The sequence below is a fragment of the Podarcis bocagei genome (assembly GCF_964188305.1).
Source record: "Podarcis bocagei genome assembly, chromosome: 3".
Classification (NCBI taxonomy): domain Eukaryota; kingdom Metazoa; phylum Chordata; class Lepidosauria; order Squamata; family Lacertidae; genus Podarcis; species Podarcis bocagei.
In genome coordinates, this window is record NC_138127.1 from 78,076,385 (window position 1) to 78,097,844 (window position 21,460).

The window sequence follows — 21,460 nt, forward strand, 5'->3', positions numbered from 1 at the left end:
GCTGTCTCCAACTGTGGAGGGTGGAGCATAGCTGTTATGTGGTGCTTTTTCAAATAAATGTTTTATACTATTATTTCTGCAGTTGACCTGTCATGCCCAGCACCATGCAGTAGCGAGGTCAAGGTTTTGCCAGCACCCACCATGGGTCTCTGCCCTCTTCCTTACTAGTGTGCAAGCTTGGGCTGAGATTTCCATGCATACTATCAATAGTAATCTTTAGCTTGGTCTACAAGTATCAGTTTAATAAGAAATTTCAGGTGCTGTCTGGAAGTACCAGCCTTATCCCTGGAAATATCTTCCCTTATCCATTCTTAGATGTTTTGAGGCCAGTTGTGGCTACACCACAGTAGGAAAAGCATTTTGCACATTCTCAGAGGCAGTCTTATTTTCTCACATATCTAGGGACAAAGAGGAAGAACTATTGCTAGCTACAGATGCTCAAGGGGTTTCTCCTCATTTTTAAGTGAACCAACCTGATTCACTCTTCGTTGACTAAACAGTTGTCCTTTGATTTTTTTATACTTCTTTGGATTCTGCGATACAACTCTCAGTTCCACAAAGTAGTAAAATACATGTTGAAATTTGTATTTCAGGTTAAAATGTGTGTGTGTTATGATAGAATGCATACAAAAATGCCTATTTTACGAAGAATGCATTCAAGGCTATTGTGATTTTGTGTGTGAACTTTTTTATTAAATGGCAGATCAACCTAGTAATGGGATAAAATAGACATGAATTAAATAACCTGCAAAAGCAGACTGGTTGTCCCTACCAACAGTTTCTTTCCTTGAGGTCCACATGAATTTGGAGCCAGTTTTATGTCCTGTTCCAAAACAAGAAACAGCTTAATTGTTTAAGAGATTCTCTGAACTACGGGACAACTGTATCTTCACTGCCCCTGACTGTTCTGCTACAGGATTTGCCAAATCCCCAGTGTCTTGAGGGAGGCAGTGCTTGCCCTTAGGAACAGCAAGAGCACAGCTTGTCATCAACAAGAGACAGGCTTCCCATGAATTACTCTCTTCCCCAAGCAGCTGCTCGGCACTTGCTTGATGACTCATGGGGGACCTGGCAAGCCTGCCAGCACCATCAGGAACCTTAGCAGCTCACAGAGTCCTGGTGGATCATGAGTGGCACACACTGCGTGTTTCGCAGCTCTTTTGAGTGCCTCTGTGTTTCTCTGAGTCTCACTGTGGCTTGGGGTTTCCATCCCAGATTGGCTTGAAATTAAGCAGACTCCCGCACAGCCTACCTTGTTTTAATTAAAGCTGAAATGTCCAAAGTTTCTTTTTAAAAAAAATAATAATAATTTTTATTGATTTTCTTTTCTCCTAACAAATATCCAGTACTTAACATTCATTTTCCAATTTCCCCCCTCCCTGAGACTTCCCCCAACTTCCATTTCTGGTTTATTACATCAAATGTTACATTCTGCTGTTTGTACATAATACTATGTCATCACCTGTTATATTTCTTTTTCTCTGTAAATAAAATTGTAAATGTTCATTTAAATCCTGCCAAAGAGTCCCATGTTTTTTGGTTGTTTCTGCAAATAAGTTGTAAAAGGTTCCCATTCTTTTCCAAAGTCACTATTGTCCTGAAATGTCCAAAGTTTCACTCAGAAGGGCAAGGCTTCCTCTTTTTCGTCTAAAGTTTCCTGGCATGTGACAAGATTGCAAGGGGTCTTACCTATTTGCAGGGATCTTACCAGAATGCTACTGTCCTTTCAGGGGAGACACCTGCCTTGGAATGTGCCATTTCAGCCAATCACACCTCTTCTGGCATGTCTGTTAACCTACAACATGCAAGGAAGGTTGCTCTTACCTAATGTTTTTACTCTGCTACTTAATGATGATGATGATGATGTAAAAGGCACAGTTCTTATTTGAAAAAAAATACATCCACAGCTCTATTTTCAACAGTTTAGGCAGAATCAGCATTCATTCCAACAGTCACCCATTCTTCATGCTCTTAGAGTTTATAATTGATTATATCACACTGGGGAATTTAAGACAGGAATAACTCAGGTACAAGGAATATAAAGCACTTGAGATAGGTTAAAAGTTGAATCTAAAGATAGGCCATACATTCCATTCACCTAGCCTAGATGAATACTCACATTGAAAAATCATACCTGACTAAGGATGCCCGACTTAGGAAGCACATTCATTCCCTCCAGGAATTTTGGGCAGCGTAACTTACCTCTCTCAGAGTTTCCATCCCCAGAAGCTCTAAGCAGTGGCCAGGAATCTTGGGTGGGTGACATGTTTTGAATGAGCTTTAAAGGCATACGGCCTTTCCAGATGAGCTTTTTATATACATTCAGGATGGTTTGTGCTCTTGACGCTATCAGGATTGTCACACACACTTCCACATTTAAGTTGATTTGCATCCATCCACTCTTGGGGTGGTCACATGGCATAAGCAGCAATCTGCATGGTCTGTAGCTTCCAGCAAATATCACAAAACGTTTCACACCAGAAATATTCCGGTGTAGGTTCTTTTCCCTACCACCTTTGATGCACTATGAAAATATGTAGCTTGTGTTTTGTTTTGCTGTTTCTTTGGACAGAGCTCCCAGATATTTTGCACTGAAGGTCCTGAAGATTGATTTACAACACTGTATGAAAAGGGGCACGGGTGGCGCTGTGGGTTAAACCACAGAGCCTAGGACTTGCCGATCGGAAAGTCGGTGGTTCGAGTCTACAATGGGGTGAGTTCCCGTTGCTTGGTCCCTGCTCCTGCCAACCTAGCAGTTCGAAAGCACGTCAAAGTGCAAGTAGATAAATAGGTACTGCTCTGGCAGGAAGGTAAACGGCGTTTCCGTGAGTTGCTCTGGTTCCCCAGAAGCGGTGTAGTCATGCTGGCCAGATGACCCAGAAACTGTACGCTGGCTCCCTTGGCCAATAAAGCGAGATGAGCGACGCAACCCCAGAGTCGGTCACAACTCGACCTAATGGTCAGAGGTCCCTTTACCTTTTATGAATAGAAAGTTTGACTAGTGAACCATTTTCCACCTCCACATAAGGTGCCATACTTCCCTATTTGGAAGGTATCACCAACAATTACATTTCAAGGTCTCCCTTCCTTCCTCTTCCTGCCAATCCACTAAGCAGCTCATCTTTACACTTCATTTGCATACAAATGAGCCAGAAAAATAATGCTGGTAGCATATGTAAGAGGACTGACAAATCAGCATGTTCATGTTCTCCAAAGCAAGGTAATAGCCACATGTAGGCAGGCGGAGTCTGCTTACAACTACATTGACCCTTAGCTTATTAATCAGAAACATGTCACCAGTATTTGCTCCATGCTAAACTGAAACAAATTCTCCTTAATTAAAAAATAATTCCCACTGAGCTTCCAGCTCAGAGTAAGACCCTGTGAGTTTATTATTGTTTTGGCTCATTCAGGGAGACTGTTTATCGCAGCTCAAAGCATAACACTATTAAACCATATTAAATCCTGTATTAAATGGGATTTTAGTGGTGTCTTCCCTCCCACACTGGCCCTTTGCATAGGGGTATACATCATAAACTAGATAAATGCTTCATTAGGAATAGCATTGTTCCTTTCTAGACTGAGTCATGTGTTCTTGAGCAATTCAGAAAAAATAGTTTTATTTCTTCACCTTAAGAGTTTTTCCACCTTCACTAACAGTTTGCCCATATTTTAACTAGTCTCTGTTCCTGTGCCTTTAACAGCAGCTCAGCTGGCACTCATTATTATTTCCAGGATATTATAATGCCTATCTAAATGCTATGAAAAACATCCCTGATTGTTTCTGCACATCAGGATGGCTTTAAAGCTGGCTTTAAACCCATGCCAGGATGGGTTGGTTTTTTTGTCAGTTGGCAACCTTGTTCACCGAAACTAAATAAAATTACTATCTCTGAATATTTCCACCATCCACACACTGTATGAAGCTATGGAACCTCTTAACAAATTTTGCAACATGTGTCCATTCTCTGTAAAGGATTTTTCTCAGTCCTCTTCATTTTAGGCTTGAAGCCTCTTGTGGGTGCAGGTTCCATAGCTTAACCACGCACCATGTGAATACGTACTTTATTTTGTCTGCCCAACATTCAGCTTCATTAGAGTTCTAGTGTTACGTGGGGGGAGGGGAGACAGGCAAAATGCTTCCAGCAAGCCTTTCACCCTCATTCATCACCATCAAGCGAGTTTCAGTATGAAATGAGGTCAGTGCTGTGCCATTTTTTAAAATTCTTAACAGCACTTTGCACTTGGGAAGGGTTATACATAAAAATGAATGATAACCTTAAAAGTTGCGTAAAGAATTCAGAGCTATAGTTAATCTGGATTTTTGGAAGGAAGCATCCTGCTCATAGCCAACAGACTTATTAAGCTCTCTTCCAGCTTAATAAGGGGTATATGCAGCCTAACATCTGAGTTATCAGGATTAAATTCAGTCCTGAGGAAAAGCAGCAACAATAAAACATGAGAAGAGGCCTTGTATTTTTCATTTTAAAAGAGTACACAGCGAGAGAACAGTAGACTCTCTGGCAGAAAATCAATTGTGCCCTCAGCATTTGGTTACCTGGGTGGCTTTTCTGTCATGTTGCATTGACAATCAACAGAGCTTATGCCCCACTTCGACATTAATTTTTTTAAATAAGAGAACCCAGTAAGCTGCCGTAATACTGCTAGTAATTATGAGGCACAAGGGGAAGACAAATAACACTTGTGGCATAAATCAAAGCAAACATAATTTTCTTGCAAGGCTATTGTATTGTCATTGCAGCAAGGCAGAGGACGAGTCTTATTATCCTCTCCCGGGCTTAGCTTATATGTGCACAACGTTTTCCATCCAAAGGTCTTGTCTTTGCTACCACCCTATATTCTTTCTACCCCACCTTTAATTACGGCTTGTCCTCATCAAGAAATGTGGGGAATGGGAGTTTTGGGAGAGTGATGCTGAGAATCCTCTATTGGAGATCCTTAGCTCAGAGAAAGAGGACCTCCAGAAGTGGCTGAACTAAAGTGCCCATCATCCTGGTAATTGAAGCTGATGGAAGCTGGAGACCCTTGTCCCTTGTCTTGGGGACAGGCAATGGCTGTTAAACTGATCCAGATCTGTAGTGTGGATATGTCCTAAGAGGTAAGATGATCCTCACAGAAAGGAACCACTTCCCTTTGGGTTCTTCAAACAGAATAGTTTCTCTAACACTACATGTGTAGCTGAAGTAATCTTGTCAAGTATTCACTACACTGTGTTTTGCTTCAGACCTGGTTTCTCTTCTACCTGGAGAACTTTCCTGAGTCTCCTTCAGGCTCTCAATAGGTTCCTTACTGACAGGCTCAGAATTTGTTTATTTTCAAAGTGAAACCTTCGGTAAACCTCTAAAAATAATCCCAAACTCAGGTGTCTGTTGAGTCTGAAATCACTACTCGACTGTGAGTGTATTTCATTGGTTCTCACCAGAACTGGCATTGTAGGACTGATAAGGAGGCATTTGGTGTCAGTGCTTAGGGATTTCTAACAATTTCGCTAACACAGACCAGAAAATTCCACTCAGATGTATTTCTTCTCCCCACGAGGACTGGTGGAATTTGCAGTTCAGTGACATCTGGAGGGCCAAAGACTCCCTGTGCCTGGCCTACACTGACTGGGAGTCACTCTTCGGTTTCAGAAAAAAGGTGTCTCTCAGCCCTACCTGGAGATGCTAGGAGCCGAACCAGGAATCATCAGCAAGGAAAGTGGATGCACTACCACTCAGCCTTCCCCTCAAGGAAGGGTGCCCAACAGATTTGTATTTTATATTTGAGCTCCCCAACTTGCCATGGGCTGTATAGGATGTCACAGGACAAGACATCGGATCCCTCGGATCAATCGGAGGAACGACCTTCTGCTCCCTCTAGTCCTGATCCGGTCCCTGACACACAGCGTTGGCCTACCAATTTCTCCAACCCATCGGCCACACGACAGTGGGTTGAGCACAATCTTCCCCCGGTACTATCCTTCACCTCCCTGAGGGATACCGCATCCGACACTTTAGTGCTGGTCCTCTGTCCTCCCTTCCGGGACTGATGAATCGTCACACTCGCCCACCTATGGCTGGCCCGGCTGTTTCCTCTGTTCCAGGAAGTTTGCATCTGCGCAGATGGCCCAGTCTGTTCAAAAAAGGCACCGGAAATTAGTGTGACTCATAGAACAGCTGCCTCATGCAGTATCAAGCTAAGAAGACAGTTCACATTCTCAGTTCATATTCTTTAGAGCATGCCCCTGCCTGCATGACCCCTGCCTGCATATTATAGACAGATATATTCAATGCTTAATACACTAACCTCTAATAGCTCATCTTGAATTACTGTATGCTAGTAGGTTAGACAGAACCACATGAACATATATACTTCTCTTCTGATACAAGGGTTGGGGTAAAGTAGGCTCCTATCCGCATCCCATAGTTAATATTCTGCACTGTGGAATGTGGGGGTGCCTCTTGTAATGTTATTTACCACTCTCAAAGCTCACTCTCATTTAGAATCATAGAATCATAGAGTTGGAATAGACCACAAGGGCCATCGAGTCCAACCCCCTGCCAAGCAGGAAACACCATCAGAGCACTCCTGAGATATGGTTGTCAAGCCTCTGCTTAAAGACCTCCAATGAAGGAGACTCCACCACACTCCTTGGCAGCTGTCGAACAGCTCTTACTGTCAGGAAGTTCTTGCTAATGTTTAGGTGGAATCTTCTTTCTTGTAGTTTGGATCCAATGCTCCATGTCTGCTTCTCTGGAGCAGCAGAAAACAACCTTTCTCCCTCCTCTATATGACATCCTTTTATATATTTGAACATGGCTATCATATCACCCCTTAACCTCCTCTTCTCCAGGCTAAACATGCCCAGCTCCCTTAGCCGTTCCTCATAAGGCATCGTTTCCAGGCCTTTGACCATTTCTCACTCTCAGTGAATTATGAGCATATATACCCTATGTTTAGATTGTAAGGGCAGACTCCTTCAGCACTCAGCTGCGTCTGAGGAAGGATCTCCTGCTCCAGGTTCTGGTAATGTATCTTATCTTTATGTAATAACCTTGCTCCATATTCAGTATCCTAGACATAGACCAAAAACAAACCAAAAAGAATTAACCAGTTGTAATCAATAAAATCTTAAATAATTTTAAGAGAAATATTGGTGTCTATGGTAATTATTTTTTAAGACCAAGAAATTGGCTTATGAAGTAAAAGGTTTAATTGGCTGTCCTTAGGGACATACTAGATAATCTTTACTCATAATAAAAATAGATATACCCACAAGGACCCAGCACCAGTTCTGGGATGCTCTTGTAAGATCTCACAGGGCAAAAAGAGCTTTTAAACTCTCCACCTTTCAACTCTACAATTCTGTGATTCTATGTTTCCATTAGTCATTGTATTGTAATGTATTGCCGTTTTACCAGCTTAAATAGAAGCCATAATTAAAGTCTAACACATTTAGACAATGGAAAGCCTGGAATGAAATGGATCAAATAAATGAATAAATAACATTCATATTATTATAAAACATCATGTCACAGCAAATAAATGCAGAGCAATACAGAAGTTCCTGAGTCATATGCCAGTCAATCACAGTAAAATACAATCAAGGATAATTGAGTGAACACATTTTTGATATTAGGTTCCTTTTCAGATGTTTTCCTGTAATTTTAAGTGCTTCAGTTATAGGTGATAAAAACAACTAAAGTGCTGTTTTTAATAACTATTTTGTTATAAAAATAAAAGGGGGGAAACTACAAGAGGAAATCAGTACTTAAAACTGCCACCCCCCTACCTGTGGGAACAGAAACTGACACTGAGGCAATTAAGAAAGGATATTAAAGAGGCAAGTAATGGGGGCCAGAGGCATTCTTGAGAAATAAAGATGGTGGCTGACACATTCAGCAAAATTGTGAGAGAGGAGAGGGATACTGCTGCAGCTGCATCACGAGTGGGGGTAGGAACAGGCAGTGTCTGAAGTGACCAGGGAGAGGAAGACACAGTGATGGGGGTGGAGCAGAAGACAGATGGCCACCAACTTGGATGACTTTAAAGAGAGGATTGGCCAAATTCATGGAGGGAAAGTCTATAAAGAGCTTCTAGCAACATTGAGTATGTTCTGCTTCATTGTCGGAGGCAGTGCACCTTTGATACTAGTTGCTGGAAATCACAAGTGTGTAGAGTGTTGTCGACCCCAGGTCATGGTTTGGGGCTTTCCATAGGCACCTGATCAGTTTCTGTGAGAATAGATGCTGGTCTAGATGGGCTGTTTGTCTGATCCAGCAGACAATTCTTATGACGGGGTAGGGGGAAGAATAGGGCAACAGAGCACGGGGTTAAGATGACAACCAAGGGAGTTGGGGAGGAAGTTACTGCAACCCAAAAAATTCCCTAATGGAGGATGGTAGAGGAAGAAGATGGCGTGATTGGCTGCTAGTTGGGAGAAAAAGATGGGAATGACAGAGGTGCTTGTGTGAGAGAGAAAAAATAAGGTGACAGAGAGTGAGCAAAAACCCAGAGAGAAAGCAGCCCCTGCAGAAAGAAAGATGGGGGTGAGGAAGCAAGCTCATGAGTCAGAGACAAATACCTTTTGCTTTTCCACGTAGTTAGGATAAAAGTGAGATCCCATAGAACTCAAGTGGGTTCTCTTGAATTCACATGCTTTTTACAATGGATCCCCACAAAACCATCAAATCTAAGCTTACACTGGTGTCAGCAAAGTCGCTTAAACAATGCAGGCGGAGTCCAGAGGGGAAAATATCACTATAGTGATGTTTAAAGGAGGGTGGAAGGCACTTCAGAGAGTGGTTTGGCAAACAGTCCTCTCACCTTCCTCTAAAAGTGTGAGGCACTGTGGGTTGGGGCAAGCTGTAAGCGAAGGGAAGTGGTTTGGGGTGAATTGTGAGGGGATAGGTAGGGAGTGCGCAAGACATAAAGGGAGTAGGGTTTGGTCAATTATAAAGGGAGGAGGAGTTGGCCAGGTGTGAGGGAAAGGGGTTAGGTGGTAGGTGGGTCTAGCAAGCAGAGCAAACAGGGACAACAGCCTCTCGTTATTATTAAACCTATTACCAGCCCTTCAACAGCATGTCCCAGAGTGGACTATGACAATTTAAAATGCAGAATTAAAAACAGTTAAAACAAGTTATAGTTAGAGGAATGAGGCAGGTCCTGAAAATGCACATCTCAGCTGTCAAGCCACACGTGAAAACTATATGACACCTGAACAAAGAAATCTGAGTTGATTAATCATATGGGTGCTACATTAATTAATTGAATCCACAGCATTTTGCAAATGAATATTTTGAAAATTATTCTGAAGAGGAGGAAACTTCCTTTTGTTTTTAACTGAGGCACACGTTTGTCCTTGTGGGAACTCTCAGACACAGGAAGGAATAATAATAATAATAATAATTTATTATTTATACCCCGCCCATCTGGCTGGGCCTCCCCAGCCACTCTGGGCGGCTTCCATAAAAACCAAAAATACAGTAAAATGTCACACGTTAAAAACTTCCCTGAACAGGGCTGCCTTAAGATGTCTCCTGAATGTCAGATAGTTGTTTATCGCTTTGACATCTGCTGGAAGGGCGTTCCACAGGGCGGGCGCCACTACCGAGAAGGCCCTCTGCCTGGTTCCCTGTAGCTTTGCTTCTCGCAGTGAGGGAACCGCCAGAAGGCCCTCGGCGCTGGACCTCAGCGTCCGGGCAGACTGATGGGGGTGGAGACGCTCCTTCAGGTATACTGGACCGAGGCCGTTTAGGGCTTTAAAGGTCAGCACCAACACTTTGAATTGTGCTCGGAAACGTACTGGGAGCCAATGCAGGTCTTTCAAGACCGGTGTTATATGGTCTCGGCGGCCGCTCCCAGTCACCAGTCTAGCTGCCGCATTCTGGATTAGTTGTAGTTTCCGCGTCACCTTCAAAGGTAGCCCCACGTAGAGCGCATTGCAGTAGTCCAAGCGGGAGATAACCAGAGCATGCACCACTCTGGCGAGACAGTCCGCAGGCAGATAGGGTCTCAGCCTACGTACCAGATGGAGCTGGTAAACAGCTGCCCTGGACACAGATTTGACCTGTGCCTCCATGGACAGCTGTGAGTCCAAAATGACTCCCAGGCTGCGCACCTGGTCCTTCAGGGGCACAGTTACCCCATTCAGGACCAGGGAATCCTCCACACCTGCCCGCCTCCTGTCCCCCAAAAACAGTACTTCTGTCTTGTCAGGATTCAACCTCAATCTGTTAGCCGCCATCCATCCTCCAACCGCCTCCAGACACTCACACAGGACCTTCACCGCCTTCACTGGTTCTGATTTAAAAGAGAGGTAGAGCTGGGTGTCATCCGCATACTGATGAACACCCAGCCCAAACCTCCTGATGATCTCTCCCAGCGGCTTCATATAGATGTTAAAAAGCATGGGGGAGAGGACAGAACCCTGAGGCACCCCACAAGTGAGGGCCCAAGGGTCTGAACACTCATCCCCCACCACCACTTTCTGAACACGGCCCAGGAGGAAGGAGCGGAACCACTGTATAACAGTGCCCCCAGCTCCCAGCCCCTCAAGACGGTCCAGAAGGATGCTATGGTCGATGGTATCAAACGCCGCTGAGAGATCCAGCAGAACTAGGAAACAGCTCTCACCTTTGTCCCTAGCCCGCCGGAGATCATCAACCAGTGCGACCAAGGCAGTTTCAGTCCCATGATGAGGCCTGAATCCCGACTGGAAGGGATCCAAATGGTCCGCTTCTTCCAGGCGTGCCTGGAGTTGTTCAGCAACCACTCGCTCAATCACCTTGCCCAAGAATGGAAGATTTGAGACTGGGCGATAGTTGGCCATCGTGGCCGCATCTAAAGATGGTTTTTTAAGAAGCGGTTTAATAACCGCCTCTTTCAGCGGGTCTGGGAAGGCTCCCTCACGGAGGGAAGCATTCACCACCCCACAAAGCCCATCGCCCAGTCCTTCCCGGCTAGCTTTTATAAGCCAGGATGGGCAAGGATCCAGGAGACAGGTGGTTGGTTTCACTCGTCCAAGCAGCCTGTCCACATCCTTGGAGGTAACAGATTGAAACTGATCCCACTCAACTTGACTAGACAGAACTCTAGTCAATGCATCTTATAAGAGGGTTCCTGCAGTGACAAATGTGGGCCTCAGTTAAACATGCAGGATGGGGGTAGCTCCACTTCTTGGTTCATTTTAAACATTATTAATCAATTCCATTGCCTCTAAGGGAGAATAAATTTTCTTAAGGTGATCCCACACTTGCTTGCATTGCTTGAAAGAATTTGTATTTTTCTTCTGAAAGTAAAAGAAAAGAAAGAGATGTCACAGTGGTAACTATTATCCTGTCTTTGAATAAGTGTACAGTGGTACCTCAGGTTAAGTACTTAATTCATTCCAGAGGTCCGTTCTTAACCTGAAACTGTTCTTAACCTGAGGTACCACTTTAGCTAATGGGGCCTCGTGCTGCCGCCGCACGATTTCTGTTCTCACCCTGAAGCAAAGTTCTTAACCCGAGGTACTATTTCTGGGTTAGCGGAGTCTGTAACCTAAAGCATCTGTAACCCGAGGTTCCACTATCTGTTGTTCATTTGTGGTGTTATATCATATATGTGTTTGACCAAACTGCAGGAGGCAGTGGAAGACAGGAGGGCCTGGTGTGCTCTGGTCCATGGGGTCATGAAGAGTCGGACACGACTAAACGACTAAACAAAAACAAATCATATATGTGTTGTTTGTTTGTTTGTTTAATTATTTATAGCATAACATGTATTCCTTTGGATTGTCAGAAAACCTCAGCCTAGTGGTTTGGACTGGCTCCCCAGATCAGCAAAGTGATCTGTAAAAACTGCCACTTGCTCCCCCCTCTCTGCTGCCACAGAACCTTCTCTTCTCCTCCCTGTTCCAAGGGGGCAACTGTGATAAGCAAAGATAGCAAACAGAAGCTTGAGATACCATCAGATAAGGGCCAGTCCTCATTTTACTCAGCCTACAACTTCACAGTCCATTTGGTGTCTAGCAAGCTAGAGGGGGAAAGGCTGGAACTCCGCAATCCCCACAGGAGGATCGAGGTGGAAAGCAAACCAGTCAAGCAGATGGCAGAATCCTGCTTTTGCACTCTAATAACCAGCCGCGAATAATGATCTCAGTTTCTCGGTGTCAAATCCACCCCCAGCCCCTCATCCCTGAAAGGTCACATAAGCAGGATTCAGAATTAACAACAGGGTCACCTGATTATTCTTGCCACAATAGTTGTTTGTTATGGTTGCTCAGTTGCATTATTTTTGCAAGACCTCGTTTACTGCAGCTACAATTTATTCTTTAGAGAAAGCACGTTGTCATTATTGCAATTAAATTGTTCACATGCTGGCAATGTACGGGCGGTTGACGACCTTTGTGTTAAAATTTCTATAGGCACACTCTGGGTAACAAAACTACTTTTAGATAATAACTATGCTTTTCCAGGAGAGGTGTTTTTTTTAATCTCCAGAAAGTCATTTTCCACAGTGTGTTTCCAACACAGCTCATTTTCATCAAGTAGTTGCTAGGAGGAAGGTGGGGGAAGCATTGGATATGTTAAAAATATACCCAAACAGGAACTGTTATTTTCTGCAACACTCTTGATATAAGTTTTACTTGACTCACAGGACAAAAGCTTGATTTTTAATTTTATGGCTTTGAATTCCCAAAATGTGTTGGAAAAGACAAATTTGTCAATGCAATCCTAACCACATCTACTCAGAAGTAAGTCCTGCTGAATTCAATGTGGATTACTCCCAAGTAAGTGGGGTTGGGATTGCGGCCTTAACTACTCATGTTGGTGTTACAACCACAGAATATTTTATCTTGCAAAGTTTAAATTATCTTAAACAGGGAGGTTGCTAAGCACTTCAAAGATTGGGAGGGGAGAGGTATAGACACAAATTTGCAAGTGCTAATTTATATGTATAGATGAATATTTAGAATGTAAAGGTTATATAGAAGGCAGCCGGACAGTTGCATCCAATTCAGCAATTTATTCAATTAATCTTCAATTAACTGGCATCCTGTTCCAGATCTATAATGTGCTTGTCCGTATTTAATTTCTCAACAGATCTTACCCCAAATCAGTTTAATCCCCCAAAGACCCTCATTAATAACTCTCAAATCACCTCTAAATCAATTCCACATTCTAGAAGCAAAAGATGTAGAAGTGAGTAAGATGGGAGAGCACGATAACCTTTCCCATAAATTTGGAAATCTATGGGTGACGGGTCCCTTGTTAACAGTCCTGCGTCCTGTTAACAAATTCAGGCTACAATCCTGTACTTCTAAGGGAGCAATCCCCATGGAATTAAATAGGGCTTATTTCTGAGTAACGTACAGTTTCTTTGGTATTGAACCAACCCTAGAAATTGTGACACCAGGGACCCCTTCTGAACCAGAGTAAGACGCTTCTTAGTTTAGTTAGGTGCTATTTCTTAAATCACAATACTTACGTGCCCACAGTAGTTTTGTAAGGGAGGAGGATGGGGAGAAAACCAGAACAACTTGGCAGCAACCCTGTGACCACTCATTGGCCTCTGAGCAGCCCCACAAGGAGCACCAACCACCACTGAGGGTGGAAGCATTAAAAAAGAAGTTGCCTGCAGTCAGACATTCTACTGTCCAGAATTTTACAACAGCTTGCAAGTGCCCTTATTTGCATTTGAAATCATGTCCCACATAACTTTCTCTTTTTTTTTAAGAGTCTCCATTTCCTGCTTATCAACCCATAAAGCTTAATTGAGCTGGAAATATTCCCTGCTTAGTGTGTCAGTCAGACAAGTGTTACCCTTTGCTTTTTAAGAAACCATGCAAGCCATCTGAGAGACAATAGAGTCCTTCTGTTCCTTCAATGCTTTGATGAGATGTATTACAGATTTTCCTACTTGGTGCATTCATAATGCGTCTCCCGACCAAAACAAAATGTATATGCCATATCGTCTGGTGAGTCTAATATGGGTGTTCTTTAATGACACAGGATGCGGGGAGAACACAACTTCTTCCATGTGTTGAAATAAGGTATGGAGGGGGTTGTGGAGCTGGGTGGGCCAACTCCAATTTCTCTGTGCACTGCCACATCTCCTTGCATCTCTAAGACGCCTCCTGACATCCATGCAGTGAAGCTACAACAAAGGGAGTAAAGCTTGCTGGGGTGGTGGTGGCTTCCATTCAGGGAAAGACGGTTTGGCCAAGGGTCCCTCTTTAAATAGAGGATCTCTATGCACATCCATCCACCCATGCGTCTACAGTACATGGAGCCTAGTCCATTAGGGCAAATTGGGTATTGCTCCACCAAACTTGCTTTGCCTCCAGACAGGCGCCACCTGCCATCTTACTTGCATCCAGTCCAGGTTGTGGCACTATTATTATTAATAATAATAATAATAATAATAATAATATTAATACCCAGCCATCTGACTGGGTTGTCCAGCCACTCTGGGAGGCTTCCAACATACACAGTTATAAAAGCATAACTAAATATTTTTTTAAAAAAAATCCCTGTTCAGAGCTGCCTTCAGATGTCTTCTAGAGGTTGTATAGTTTCTTATCTCCTCCGCTACGGGGTTGCATAATTCCATGTCCTCCAATATTTCTCCAATGAAAATAGGGACATCCTAAAGAAAAGCAAAACGGGACATGGCTGGCGCTGTGGGTTAAACCACAGAGCCTAGGACTTGCCGATCAGAAGGTTGGTGGTTTGAATCCCCGAAATGGGGTGATCCCCTGTTGCTTGATCACTGCTCCTGCCAACCTAGCAGCTCGAAAGCACGTCAAAGAGGTACTGCTCTGGCGGGAAGGTAAATTGTGTTTCCGTGTGCTGCTCTGGTTCACCAGAAGCGGCTTAGTCATGCTGGCCACATGACCCGGAAGCTGTACGCCAGCTCCCTTGGCCAATAAAGCGAGATGAGTGCTGCAACCCCAGAGTCGGCCATGACTGGACCTAATGGTCAGGGATCCCTTTACCTTTACCTTTAAAGAAAAGCAGGACATTCTGGGATCAAATCAGAAACTGAGACGCCTTCTGTAAATCCAGTACTGTCCCTGGAAAATAGGGACACTTGGAGGGTCTGCTAGAATTAGTTGGTTTCTGCCTGCCATTGGCTCTGGCTCTGCCTACTGTTTGGCTCCCTGCCTTCCAGCCCACCAGTTCCAATGGGCATCAGTTGCCACTGGCTTGAATGTGCAGGTGATGACAGAGGAACAGAGCTTGCTCACGATTCCCTCCACACCTTTCCATGCCCAGAGGGGGGGGTCATGTAATCTCCCTTAATAGTTCAGCCAGATGAAAATAAAGCAACGGCTCAGAGAGCATGTGCAACAGCTTCATTACCTCTTATGTTTTTCTGGCTGAAATGTATTGTGGTTGCAGAGGAGGGGTTACTAGGCTGGGATTTTCTTCCTTTCTAATTTTCTCGCCTATAGGGAGGTAACACTTGCTATCTGGATTTATATAGCCATTTCGTTTGCTGTGGTTACAGGCTTTAATCACTGCAGGGAAGTAGGAAAAGTTCTAGTTTATTGGCTGCAATCTGGAAAAAACAGCGCCACTTATTTATCCCAATTTTCTTAAAGAGCTTCAAAGTGTTGCTGAAATAAAGTGTTAGGAAGCTGCTGGGGCAGCATTTGGAAACCCTTGAGGGGCAAGAAAAATGCAGCCTTCTATTTTAACTCTCTTAAAAGATTTCTGCCTCTGGTTTGTTACCTTTGTTTTTGTTGTTATGTGTGCCAGGGGACCTTGGCTGTAGTTTAGTAATTTGGGAGCCTCTTGAGGTCCTGCAGATGTTGCTGCAATAACTCATAATTGGGAGTTTATTCCAGGCATGTTGGGTAACCACAAAGGACAGTTTTTGAAAGAACTGCTTGATCATTGTCTCTCCACACCCCCCCCCCAAACTAATCCAGTTCAACGGTTTTCTCTTGCATTGCATTAGTGCTATTGCTGCTGTTGACATTTTATATCCACTTCTGTATTCTGTTCATCAAAGGTTTGTATTGTCTTCTGCATCCATCTGGCTCAAGCGCAGTATATCAGCCAGCAACTTTAACTGCACAGGGGCACAGAATAGATCAGGGCAGCCTCAAATTTCACAACTTGCTTGGTAGCCCTAAGGTAAAGGTAAAGGGAGCCCTGGCCATTAGGTCCAGTCGCGGACGACTCTGGGGTTGCGGCGCTCATCTTGCTTTATTGGCGAAGGGAGCCGGCGTACAGCTTCCGGGTCATGTGGCCAGCATGACTAAGCCACTTCTGGCAAACCAGAGTAGCTTTATCTACTTGCACTTTGATGTGCTTTCGAACTTCTAGGTTGGCAGGAGCAGGGACTGAGCAACAGGAGCTCACCCCGTCGCAGGGATTCGAACCGCCGGCCTTCTGATCGACAAGCCCAAGGCTCAGTGGTTTAACCCACAGCGCCACCCGTGTCCTGTACTTGGTAGCCCTAGGCGACCCAAAATTCCATGTAGGCGAGTGAACAGCCTGGCAGAAGAGGTGTGGATCATTCCATTCTTCCTTCACCAGCCTACTTGGTTTCTATACTAGACATGGAGGAAGGAAAGTCTGACCAGTGCAGAGTAATCCATCCCAGCCTGCTAGGTGGAGTTTGTACCTTTTGTGGGTTTGTTTATTTATCTGCAAGGCTGATTTAGGAGTACATGTTATACACAGGAGGAGAGGGTCTCTTAAACTAGTACAAAGAGATTAAGAAAATGGAATAACTCTGCTGGACCAAAGGCCTGTCTACTCGAGTAGAATCCTGTTCCCTACAGCGGCCAAAAAGATACTTCTGGGATTCTGGAGATAAGAGCATGAAAAGCTCTCTCGCTAGATATGAGGGCAATCGTCTTAACTGCTCCCTAGGAGCTGTTATTATTCAGAGGCCTGCTGATCTGGAAGATAGCATATAGCCATTGTGTGTAGCCAACAATATTCCTTTTCTCCATAGAGATCACCAGACTCTTTGTTTGGCAAGTTCTAGAACACCGTTGAATCAAGCTGCATTGTTTAACGTCAAGCAGGTGCAGGCCTGCCATGTCTCCAGAGACATAATAACTGCGCCTGCAGCTTCAGATGAGATCCAACTTTTGTGTCTGCTCAAAAATAGACTTGGAAATATGGATTCTCGGCTACACCCTGCCAGCCACTCAACCTCCTGCTGTCTTCATTATAATAAAAGAAAACTCATAAAACATTGAAACAGCAAATAAATAGCTCTGCCTTGTTGGCCCCTGAAGTTCACCAGATCAAAAACACAGGCTGCAATTACTATAAAGCACACTGCTGGTTATATTTAAAGTGGTAATGCTGGGGAGAGCGATGACAGACTCTACTGAGCTTCTAGCCACACCACACTGCACTGGGAGGAACAAAACACAACAAGCCTTGGATTACTATGTCGTCCGTACTCACAGCTGTAGTTTGCTTCTCTCCAAAGAACCGTAAACAGTAATCAACACTTGTTCTTGTCTTAACAGTATGTAGTTTGTCTGGGGGAGACAAACCATGAGCCCAGGTTCCGATGATACTACAATCCAAGACTTGTACTTTGTTGCTCCTGCCAAGGCCAAGATCTGGGGAGAAATGATGTAGGAATTCCTGAGCATGCTGCTCGTTTACATCAAACCACAGTTAAACCCAGCTTAACTGTGGTTTAACGTGATCTGTGAATACAGCCGTTCTTTGCTCTTGTGAGAATAAAGATACCGTTCCACAATTCCACCCCTCTGTTGTTTTAAAACCACTTAGTCTCTTTATTTCCAACTTTCAAAAGGCTTTAATTGATAGTTTGTATTACATCCATTCACCTCACATGAAAACAAGAGAGTTAAATGCACTCAAACACCACAAGGGCATTGGCAGGCAATGCTTCATGGATTTGTCAACTTTCACAGCAAGTTGTTTCAAAATCTCCTCCGTGTTTCTATGGAAACTGCAAAATGGCTGTGAGCCTGTAAGCCACACCAAAGCACTCTCCCTGTAGGGCACATTATTTTCTACATGCCCTGTGCCTCATACCAGCTTGTCCTTAGAATTAGAAACGCGGCCAATTCCCAGCACCTATAGGGAGCCAAAGTTTTGTTTCTTTCAGGAAACAATTCTCCCTGCCTCCTTCATAACCTGTACCAGTGAAGTTCAGAGCTCCAGCATTAATATAAACAAGATAATAAAAACCAGCATTCCAACCCAATTTTCACAGGGTTTTGGGATTCATAATCTCAGACACGACCTTTCTGGATGGTATCATCTTCCAGGAAGACTTTTGGAAACCTCCTTGAGATATTCTGCTTCCTGCTCATTAAATCGTGATCTTATTTAACTTACTTGTTCTAGCACAACTAAGGCTGTGTACAGATTTTTGGCTTAAAATGTGTCTGGACTGTGTTTTCCCCCTTCAATTGGATCAAGGTTGGTTTTGAGGGAAGTTAATCAAAAGACAACATTTCCATTCAAAAAAAAAGAATGACAGGATCAATACAGGACAGATATTGACATGGACCTCTGGGTTCTGTGAGTCTCCTACTTTGGAGGTCTTTAAGCAGAGGCTTGACAACCATATGTCAGGAGTGCTCTGATGGTGTTTCCTGCTTGGCAGGGGGTTGGACTCGATGGCCCTTGTGGTCTCTTCCAACTCTATGATTCTTCTATGATTCTAGGATCTGACATACTTGGGCAGCCCCAGATAGGGGAGGAGGAGGAGAGGGGCTTGAAGGCTGGTGACCAGGAAAAGAGGACAGAAGTCCTCACCTTATGACACTAAAGAGACGGAATCAGAACTAAGGGCTCTCTTCATTGCCCCTCCTGCAGAGAGCAGAGCCTCATGGGGAATGGAGGAAGTCTTCGACCAACCAGTGGAAGAGACTCCGCAGGAAGATGAGGTGGCAGAGCTAAAATCAAGAGGTGCAGAATACAAGTTTTGTCACCAAGAACCATGCACCTTTGTATGCAGGAACACTCCCATCCAGGACTACTGTGTCCAGTTCTGCATACCCCAGTTTAAGAAGAGTATTCACAAGGTGGAACATGTACAGAGGAGGGTGACCAAGATGATGAAAGGGTCAGGATACCAAGCCGAAGAAGAAGAGGAGGAGGAGTTTGGATTTGATATCCCGCTTTGAGACCCTAAGGAGTCTCAAAGTGGCTAACAATCTCCTTTCCCCTCCTCACCAACAAAAAACACTCTGTTAGATGAGTGAGGCTGAGAGACTTCAAAGAAGTGTGACCAGCAGCTGCATGTGTAGGAGCAGGGACGCGAACCCAGTTCACCAGATTACAAGTCTACCGCTCTTAACCACTACACCACACTGGCTCGGTTGAGGAACACTTGAGGAAGTTAGGTATGCTTAGACTGAGAGGTGATATAATAGCCATGTTCAAATAATGGAACTGATGGTTTTTCTCCCCCCCCCCCCCCGCAAAGAAATAGCAGAGAAATAATATCGGTGCTGTGCTGGAACAACAGAGACTTTTTGTTTAATTAAAAATGAAATAATAAACTATAAGGCTAATGTTATCCACTATGGATGGGTTGTTTTTTTTAGTTGCCCTGCCAAAGACTGACAGATCTTCCTCTGAAAGAATTGAGAAGCCATTTGAATCCTGAAAATCTATTTTATTATTGAGAATTGTCCTGGTGGGTCACAGTGGTTGCTATCATCATTATCACCATTTCACCTCTTAATACAAGCAGGGGTATGGGCAGGTCTCCTCCTATGCTTGCATTTATTACTGTTTCATAAGAACATCAAGAAGCCTGCTAGATCAGCCAATGACCCATCTAGTCCTTATGCACTTTCCCCACTTGTCGCTAGTATTCAGAAGCGGACAGTGAAAGTACAACTCAGTCATTGTGTCTAGTAGCCTTATTTTCCATTCATCTGTCCAATCCCCTTTTAAAACCATCCAAGCTAGTAGCCCTCACTACCTCTTGCAAGAGCAAATTCCTACGCACTGTGTGAGGTAGCATCTCCTTTTGTCACCCAAATCTGCCAACATTCATCTTCATTTGACGTCTTCTAGGCCTAGTCTGATGAGAGAGGAAGAATTCTTCACACCATTCCTTGGAGTGTAAGTAAGTAAGTAAGTAAATTTTTATTTATACCCCGCCCTCCCCAGCCAAGACTGGGTTCAGGGCGGCTAACATCAAATATCAAATACATTAAAACACAATCAAACAATTGATTAAAATACAGCTTAAAAATTAGAATCAGGATAAAATTAAATGACTGCCCACAAATTACAACCATAGGGGTCGGGAACCTCAAGTATTCATCAGGGCCAGCTATCCATGTTGGTTCCACATGAGCCGATAAAAGGGCCAAAGAGGTAACTTACAGGGTCCCATAGAAGGGGGCCAAACTGGGCCCAGACTGAAGTCCAGGCAGACCCAGTTTGACTCTATGGGACCCTCTATGGGACCCTGTAAGTTATCTCTTTGTGTGTGTCTGATTCTGGTCAGCCCTGCTTAAATGCAGAGAAAGCCAATGCTATTATTTTCATTTATTTTATTTGAAGTCCCACAAGCCAGCACTGGGACGCGGGTGGCGCTGTGGGTAAAACCTCAGTGCCTAGGACTTGCCGACCGTATGGTCGGCGGTTCGAATCCCCGCAGTGGGGTGAGCTCCCGTCATTCAAAAGCACACCTAAGTGCAAGTAGATAAATAGGTACCGCTTTATAGCGGGAAGGTAAACGGCGTTTCCGTGTGCTGTGCTGGTGCTGACTCACCAGAGCAGCTTTGTCACGCTGGCCACGTGACCCGGAAGTGTCTTCGGACAGCGCTGGCTCCCGGCCTCTAAAGCGAGATGAGCACGCAACCCCAGAGTCGGTCACGACTGGCCCGTACGGGCAGGGGTACCTTTACCTTTACCTTTAAGCCAGCACTAGATCATCTTACTTTGATCCACTGATACTTCTGGGAGTCTTCTGTTTCAAACTGGTCCCTGTAAAGAGTCACCTATGCTTCTGTTTGATTAAACTGGAGTTCAGTGGTCTATAGAAAGGCACCTCAAATATCATAAACTATAGGATACAAGGTAAAGAAGGGGTTATAAAACATGAACTCTGTATTCCTCTACCCCTACCCCAAAGCTCAGCTTCTTTTGCCAGCAGAAAAGTTCATCTTCTCATACTATTCATCTTCACTTGATTTGTCTGACATTCCATGCAACCAACAGCTCCTGAACCAGAATGAAGAGAATCACACTGACTGCTAGATTCGAAAGCTTGTCACTGAAAGCCAACAGAAGCTAGTGACAATGTCACACATTTCCCACTCCTGTCAACAGTAATTTATGGCCCTTTTAATGAATGTTGCAGATTAGTCATATAGTGGGTGATTAGACAAGGACCAAGAATGAGCCACAGTTCAACTACAGAGATAAGGAAAGCACAAAATGGGAATTCTCAGTGACTGCCAATGGGGCTAGTTTCTCCATCAGAAACTGCTGCTAAA

The 21,460-nt window shown here is 44.1% G+C and overlaps 2 long non-coding RNA genes across 2 annotated transcripts; both read right to left on the minus strand.

Moving 5' to 3' along the window:
* Positions 1–221: 221 nt before the first annotated feature.
* LOC308582949 lies at positions 222–1,791 on the minus strand. Its single transcript, XR_014005965.1, has 2 exons — positions 1,709–1,791; positions 222–398 (listed from the first exon to the last, which is right to left on the minus strand). It is a non-coding gene; the product is annotated as an uncharacterized lncRNA (long non-coding RNA).
* A 4,133-nt stretch (positions 1,792–5,924) lies between these two features.
* On the minus strand, positions 5,925–21,460 carry LOC308582935. The gene is made up of 6 exons (XR_014005948.1): positions 21,084–21,460; positions 19,988–20,034; positions 18,756–18,895; positions 16,538–17,367; positions 6,950–7,074; positions 5,925–6,132 (listed from the first exon to the last, which is right to left on the minus strand). It is a non-coding gene; the product is annotated as an uncharacterized lncRNA (long non-coding RNA).